Source organism: Miniopterus natalensis, chromosome 8 (genome assembly GCF_054644295.1).
Source record: "Miniopterus natalensis isolate mMinNat1 chromosome 8, mMinNat1.hap1, whole genome shotgun sequence".
Lineage (NCBI taxonomy): Eukaryota > Metazoa > Chordata > Mammalia > Chiroptera > Miniopteridae > Miniopterus > Miniopterus natalensis.
This window is the reverse complement of record NC_142088.1, coordinates 50645633-50653938: the sequence shown is the minus strand read 5'-3', so window position 1 is coordinate 50653938 and position 8306 is coordinate 50645633.

Sequence of the window (8306 nt, the reverse complement as noted above, 5' to 3'; positions counted from 1 at the left end):
GCTGGGCTTCTACTTCTGACTCTTACTACGTTGTCAACCTTAAGCAAGCCACTCTGCCTTTCTGATCCTTGTCAAAGAAGCATAACAACATTTGGCCAGTTCAGCCTTCCCAATGGCATGCTGAGAAGACAAAATGGACAACGAGATTTTCAATAAGCCATTTTAAAAGTAGTGAGAGCAAGGTGGTACCAGGATGACTGTTCTAAAGGCTGCCAGAACTATAGTAGAATGATAAGAGATAGTATAAGCTGAGTCTAGAATAGAAAATGCAAGGGAAAGCTAAAGATTTGACTAGACAGAAGCAGGAAGGAACCTGGGGCGGGAGATAAGGGAAGTGGGAAGCAAAGATGGCAGCACTGCTACATCCGACTTTCCTGAGACTAAGACAAGGCCAACCACCCAAAGCAAGTAAGAAGAGAAGAAATCATCATTCTCACTGTCCAGAGATGGAAGACGTATTATAGGGGAAGAGAGGCTGCTTGATGGGAGCCTGTGCAGTGAGGACCCCAGCACTAATTTAGGTCCACAATTTTAGCCATTTAAATCACCATAGAAAGTAAGAAGTTGGATGTGAACTTCATATATGAAAGGAAATTGGAATTATCTTGGAGAATGTATCAGAAGAAAAAGGAATAGGCCAATAAGAGAACTTCCTGGTGATGTAACCACAGGTGTAGAAAACAGAAGGGGTTCCCTCTCTCTCCTGAGGAATAAGCCCTGCATGGATATGCTGTGGCTCCAACTCAGTTGAGAAGCCACCTACAATGTGTTCAGAAAAGCCATGGCATTGGGAGAGGGGGTGTCAGTAAGGGCATGGCTCTGGATTCGCTGGCAGATCCTCTTCTTTAGCTCATTTCATTTCAGTTCAAGAGACTCTGTGCTAGGCACTGGGACACAAAGATGAGAAAGACACTGTTTTCCTGCCTACCGGGAGCTCTTAGACCAAAGAGTAATGGCATGCCAACAAGTCATTAAGAAAAGAAAGTTCAGAAATGACTTGGTGAGGGGTGGGAAATATGCTGAGGAAGAGGGTCATGTAGAGACTAGAAAAAAATGTGTCGCCTGTGGAGATCAATAACCCACATGCAGATCTTTAATAAACAGATTTTAATTAAGCTTTTTATGGAAAGTTAAAGACATCCACAAAAGTAAAGTGAATATTATACTGAAACTTCAGGTGCTCAACACAGAACCTCAAGAATGTGGCTGATTTTGTTTTATCTGTGGCATCCAGTCCCCCACTTGCTCTTTTTCCTCTCTCCTGGATTATTTTAGAGCAAACCCCAAACATCACAGAAGCACTTCAGTATGCGAGCGAGAGGTAAACACTCATGTGCACACTCTATCTCTGTCTTTGTCTGTCTCTCTCTCTGCAAACTAAATTTTATAAATATTGGAGAGAAAAAGGGAGTATTTATGTAAACCATCCAAGAATCTTTCACCATAAAAGGGAGACCAGCATTGCTACGCCAGCCACTAGAGCCAGAAACCAAAAACAAAACAAAACAACACACACACACAGAGCTGAGCCAGTAACGCCCACGGAAATGACTGCTGGGAAATTTGAGAAAGCAGGGGAGGTAGACAGTGAAGATGGCCTTCAGGTTGAAGGAAAGAAAAAGGTAAACATGAAGTTGGTGGGAGAAAACAAGGGGTACAGGGAGAAAACTGGGGAAAATAAGTTCTTCCTGAGACAAAAGGATGCAGAGAATACTTAAAAATAGCTAGTTCTGAGGTCACTCGGAGAAAAAGTGGGGTAAGGTAGGAATGAAAGAGGATGCATTAATGGCAGGAAAAACTAAAATTGGTTTATTCATCAAACATTTATCAGGTTCCCCCTGTGATGCACTCTTCAGATGAAACCTAATCCAAGGAGGATAGGCCTGGCATTTGGTACACGGATTGTGTTTTAATATGAATGTCTAGGTGTCAGCTGCAGTCACCATTCCCTTTGAATAGGTCAGATATGATCAAACCCCGATCCTCCCCTTTGTGGGTGTTCACAGGCCTCCCCACAATGTCTGTGGATCTCCAGGAGGGTTACATTATCATGGTCACCCCTGATTTCCAATAAATTTGTTCATTAATTGCTGTACCTGTGTCCCACCATCCTGATCTGGAGTTAGGACTCAGCCCTTTTCCAGGATTTCCCCAAAAGCCTACTCCAAAGATTTCAGTAAAGTGTTTACATCACAGTAACCAGACAACCTGCAATAGAGTTTTACAAGTATATTCTTATTCCATTGCTTCCCACTCCCTCCCCCCCGAGGATTTCGTTCACTGCTCAGTGCATCCCTGGTAGTCCCCCATTCCTCACACCATCTTGCTGGATGCTTTCCCCCTCCCACTCTCCCTTTCCTCACTTTTCTCCTCTCCTCTTCCTCCTAATACCTGTTCAATTCCAAATCAACAATTAGTACTTCTTGGGTTGTCTCGACTCCTAGAAAACCGCATCCTCAGGGAGTCACCTTACCCCAGAATTATCTCCCTGCCTCCAACAAGTCAGGCTTCAGCTGTTAGGATGTCAACATTTTCACCCAAATATGATAGAATGGATGAATGATTGATTAATTAATTAAAAAGAGCAAAGGGACAGAGAACCCAAACCAAGAAAAATGAGGAGCCAAAAGAAAAAGAGAACTTTCAAAGACAATGTTGAAGGACTGAAAGAAAAACACAGACACAAAATCAGGGTGAGCGGAGCTTCGGCTACAGACGTAATACATATAGAATTGTGAACATGATTTTGCAAACAGTATTCCACAAAATCTTCACAAGAATGACGCGAGATGGTAGATGATTATTATCCTACTTTACAGACGAGAAAAATGAGCCTCAGAGAAGTTAAGAGGTTCCCAAGGTTTTATAGCTTGTTAAATGGAGGAACTTCTTTGGGAACCTTTTAACCCAAATCTAGAACTGTCTCTGTTGTTACCCCATGAGAACACAGGCGGGAACTAGATCTTAGAAATCTCTGAAAAGAGAGGATCTGGATTTGGTTTTTACTTAAGAGAGAGAGCTGAATTTAAAGAGAGAAATCTGTGTGTGAAAGGACTGATTTGGGACTAATCAGATTCCTTAGTAGGGGAAGAACCATTCAAGTTCAAATTTTCAGATTTTTGTTTAAAAGACACAATATGGAAGGTTGAAAAATCATGGAAGTGAACCAGATTGGGAGAAAAGGTAAAATTTATAGATATGAACTCAAAAGAAAAATGAAAGTTAAACAAGGAAAATGCTAGGAGGATGTCTCCCCTGTGGACAGCAAAAGGCATGAGGCTGGGGGAGATGTCAAGTGCATCTTGGGGAAGGAGCCAGGGCAGTGGATAAACAAAAGGTGACCTCTGCAGTGAAGTATTTGTTATCAGATGTAAGATGTGGCAACAGAGATGTGCATGTTTTTGATAAGGGCTTTCCAAATCAACATAAACAATTGCAAAGGCATATTTTGACTGACCTGTATGCGTATCTTATGAACAGGCTTGCCACAGGACCTCAGGCCCAAGTTTGCACTGGTGTTTTCAACCCCATAGATGCCAATCATATTGCTACTAAAATTATCAGAGATCTGTGAGAAAAGAAAACAGGAGGACTCAACATATGAATGTTCCTCATAAAAAAAATGTTACAAGATTGTTTGAAAAAAAAACCCAACAATGTGAGACAATCGAGTCATCCCAGGCTTGCTAAGTCAAGAAACTGCCCAAATTAAACAAGACCATATCTATATTAAAACAGCACTTTATTATACGTGAAATAATTCAGGTCAACAGTTTGGATCCAGAAGAGTGAGGGTTTTTTTGTTTCTGAAGGTGCTACCAGTTATTAAAGTTTATGAATCATTAGGTTAGAGAGAGAGGTTCATTCAGCTGCTGATGCCAGCAGCTTGAATACAGTAGGATTGAGAACATCAGAAGCAAAAATGCTGGAGGTCATAAAATGTAAAGTGAAAGGTTTTCTCATTTCTATTCATGCAGTGGTAGAGATTGAAATTAATTTCTTAAAACATAGGGAATTAGGTAAAGAAATGAAGAACCCATGTTGTGCTTCCTAAAATTTTTAGCATAATGAAACATTTTTAAAAATGCCATAAAGACAGCCTTCCAAAGAAACAAGGCCAAAGACTTTCAGTAATAAAATAGATATTGCCACAGAAGCACTTAAGGAAGAGCACAGACAGAAAGCCAAGGTGAACACACTGGGGCAGGAACAGCAAAATCAAAGAACAGATGAAACAGAGGGAGAGGCGGGGAGAGCAGAAAAAGGTCACAGGAGAACAAAGACACTCCTGTCAGAAATCTAAGGTCTGCAAGAAGAGAGAGGATTGTTGAAAGATTAAAATGGGCAGAACAGGGCATGAAAAGAGAGCCTAGAGACAATGGGAGGGTTTAACCGAACGTATCAAGTGCAAGGAAAGATTGAGCAATGAGCTTGGCCGTGGGCTGATGGAGAAACGAGTGATCTGACAGCAGACAGCCTGGGTGACGGGGTTCAAAGTGAGCCGGGTTTTGAAGCGAGGGAGCCTCCCGGGCTGGCAGACGTGCCGCTTCGTTCCACCGGGCTTTTAGGAGCTGAGCACACCGCTGTATTCAAAGGCAGACACTTGAGACAGAGGTGAAGAGATCTGTGCAGTGAGAAAGGAGCTTGTGATAATATTTTTTAAAGGAAAGAGGGTAGTGCTGGGAGCTATATAAGCAAGGAGTAGGACGCAACGTAACAGAATACTCAAGAAAGAAACAAAAAGTTGGAATGGTGTGACATCACAGAACACGCCAGGGGCTTAGCAGGGACAAACGACAACCAGAGTGGAAGTGGGAGAGGATGGATGATGTCTTGATGTAAGGAACTGTAAAAAAATAAAGTGAAATTGTCTTTGCTGGGCCTCCCTTCACTGTAACCCTGAAACTCACCAAAGGGAGACACCGGGGTAGAATATATAGATCCATCTATTTTTATCATGCAAGAACGGAGGCCCAATATTGGCACATCATCTGACTTTTTTCAAAAGCAATCTGAAATATAGTTTTGTGTGAAATCTCCTGGTTTTTATATATTGGTTCCACTTTTTTTTTTTTTTTTACTGTGCATGGTGCAGACCAAACAGTTGCAGGCTGCGGGCTGGATTTGGCCCATGACCACCGTTTTATACAAGCTGTCATTTTTCACCTTGGGTCTAACAACAGTTTGAAGTTCCTGATGGCCTGAGTAGAGCTTGGGGGGGGGGCATTCGGGGAGCAGGGGAAGAAGTTACAACAAGGAGAATCCAGCTGGGAGTAAAGATGAAAAGGGAATGCTTACTTCAAGCTGAGCTCAGCTTTAGTTTCTGCAGGTGGTATCACTCTGGAAGTTACTGAAGGTTTATGCCAGGACTGATGAAATAAAATATAAGATTATTAAAAACAAAACAGGAAAGTCCAATAATGTGGATGGCATAGAAAAATAAAGAGAGTAGGACTGTAAGGATTTTTCCTTCAAGGTTTGGAAAGCATAGCATAGTAGCTGTCATTTATTGAGAATTTACTGTGTGTCACAGGTCTTCCATTATATGTCATCTCTAATATCTATAACAACCCATTTTACAGATGCTGAGTGGGTTGTTCGAAGAGGTTAAAATCCAAAGCACTCATGTCCCAGGGCCTTTGGTTATGCTTTTCATTTGACGTGGAAATCTTTCCCTAGTCTTGAATATCTTGAATGCCAAGATATTATTAAGCAAATGAAGTACAGTAGCCCCCGTTATCTGCAGTTCCACTTTTCATGGTTTCAGTTACCTGTGGTCAACTGTGGTCCAAAAATACTAAATAGAAAATTCCAGAAATATACCATAAGTTTTAAATTGCACACTGTTCTGAGTAACACGAAATCTCTCACTGTCTGGCTCCACCCAGCCCAGGACATGAAGCATCTATTTCTCCAGCAAATCCACACTGTATACACTCCCCACCCATTAGTCACTTAGTAGGCCTCTCAGTTACCAGGTCCTCTGCCGTGGTATCACAGTGCTTATGTTCAAGTAAACTTTATTTTACTTAATAATGCCATATTCACATAACTTTTATGACAGTATATTATTATAATTGTTCTATTTTATTGTGAGTTATTGTTAATCTCTTACTGTGCCTAATTGATAAATTATACTTTATCATAGCTTTGTATTACAGGAAAAAACAGGATGTATAGGGTCTTGGAATGTAACCCCCATGGATAAGGGGCTACAAAATGGATGAATCTTGAAAAGATTATGTTAAGTGAAAGAAGCTGGTCACAAAGGACCACATATTGTATAATTCCATTTATATAAAATGTCCAGAATAGGCAAATCGGGACACAGAAAGTAGATTAGAAGTTGCCTAGGGCTGGGGTGGAATGGAGAGTCTTGGGGGTGGCAGCTAAATTATATGGGGTTTCTTTTCAGAGTAATGAAGATGTCCTAAAATTGATTGTGTTTATGATTAATTATACAACTCTTAAAAATACTAAAAATGATTGAATTATACACTGAAATAGGTAAATTGAATAATATGTAAACTATCTCAAAAAAGTTGTTACCAAAAAAAAGAGAAAAATTGGTTTTGAACCATCAGTCGTGTCATGAAGCACATAAGGAAGGTAAGATGGGCTGGCAGTGTTTTATGTTAGAGCTCCCTCACCAGCCAAAGCTGAGGCCCCGTGACCAGTCTCGCTGCCCTCAATACTGGGGCCTGGCTCTGCTCCCAGCCTGGGGCTGGGCAGGGCAGCTGAAAAGCTATTGGGGGGCTTGGACTGGGGCTAGAAGCAGTAACGAGTGGCAAGCGTCACATAGGCATTTCACATGCGGTATCTCATTTACTTCCGCAGCAGCCCTGTGAGAAGGGCATTGTTACCATTCCCGTCGGAAGAAAGAGGAAACACTTAGTCAGATCACATCACTTACTGAAGGATGAAGTCCGTGTGCTGCACAGACGGTGTGCAAGCCCAGATGGCCAGGACTTTTAACTGCAAGCCTCTGGGAGCCAGGTGGTTCCTAAGAACAGGACACCACATCCTCAGACCCTGCTGGTGGGATTGGAACTTGGTGCCCAATGGGGGATAACTTAGCAGGATATATCAAAAGTCATAAAAAGAGGCATACTTTTTGATCCTGCAATCCCATTTCAAGACATTTATTCCACAGAACTATATATCTTTGTCCACTTGCCCAATGATTTCTATAGAATAAATTTCTAAAAGTGATGGGCAAAATAATTTTTAAGAAAAATCCGTATTTCCATCCATGGAGGGTTGGTAAATTACAGCACAACACATCCCTCAGCCACAGTGGCCGAGCTTGGGAAGGGCATGTCCCATAGGTAGCCACTGGGGAGAGCACAGGTAGTGAGAAAAATGAGGGGAATAGGAGGGAAGAACCTGCCCCCAAACCCGGTCACATATCCCCAGCCTGCGTGGACATGTCACACTCAGGAAGGTCACCTCTTTACCACCATTAGAGTCTTCATGAGGATTGTATTAATGACAGAACCGTTCTTTAATGTCATTTACCCAAAACATGGCATCTGGCATTAAGGTGGTTGTAGAATGCTTATGAAATATAAAATACAATAAAATTGCCTAGATCTTGGGCTTTAAAATAATACCTCTAAGTAAGCTGAAGTAGCTGTGTGAGGCTCTAGGTCTTTGACAAAGCCATGGTGAGGGGTGTGGGGTGCAAGGCCAGCCCCCTTCCTTCCCTTAGGCATCTCACATCCCTATTTCTCCGCTTTCTCCAACAGGAGCAAGCTCAGCTTGGAGTCAGGAACAAAAGACAGAGGTCTGTGACCTGACCACATGTACCACTGCTGCAGATGGGAGCAAACAAATGGATGTGAAACAAGGTGCCATTTATATTTCTTAAATTCCTTTAGACAAAATGTCATTGAAGAATCTTCCTTCTTCCAAGTCCATTACTGAACTATAATGGGAGCATGTACTACTGGTTTATGTAGGACTTCGGGAAAGCTGCAGGCAATTAGAAATGAATGGCTTGATTTGTGCCAAAGGAAAGAGGAAAATATCTTCCAAAACTGACTGATGAACACTATTTGGAGTTTTTGATGAGCCCCACTGGGACACACTGACTTGCTTTCCTCACTTGTAACGGTAGATTGTCCAATGGCCATTCTGTACAATATAAAAGTTAAGATGGGTCTTATGTTTAGGGAACATTCATTTCCACAAGAAGACTTTCTAGTTCATATCATATCACCATAAATTCATGAACTTGATACTGTACTATAGTTATATTCTTAGGAACTATATATTGAAATATCTAGAGGTAATGGGTCATGAAC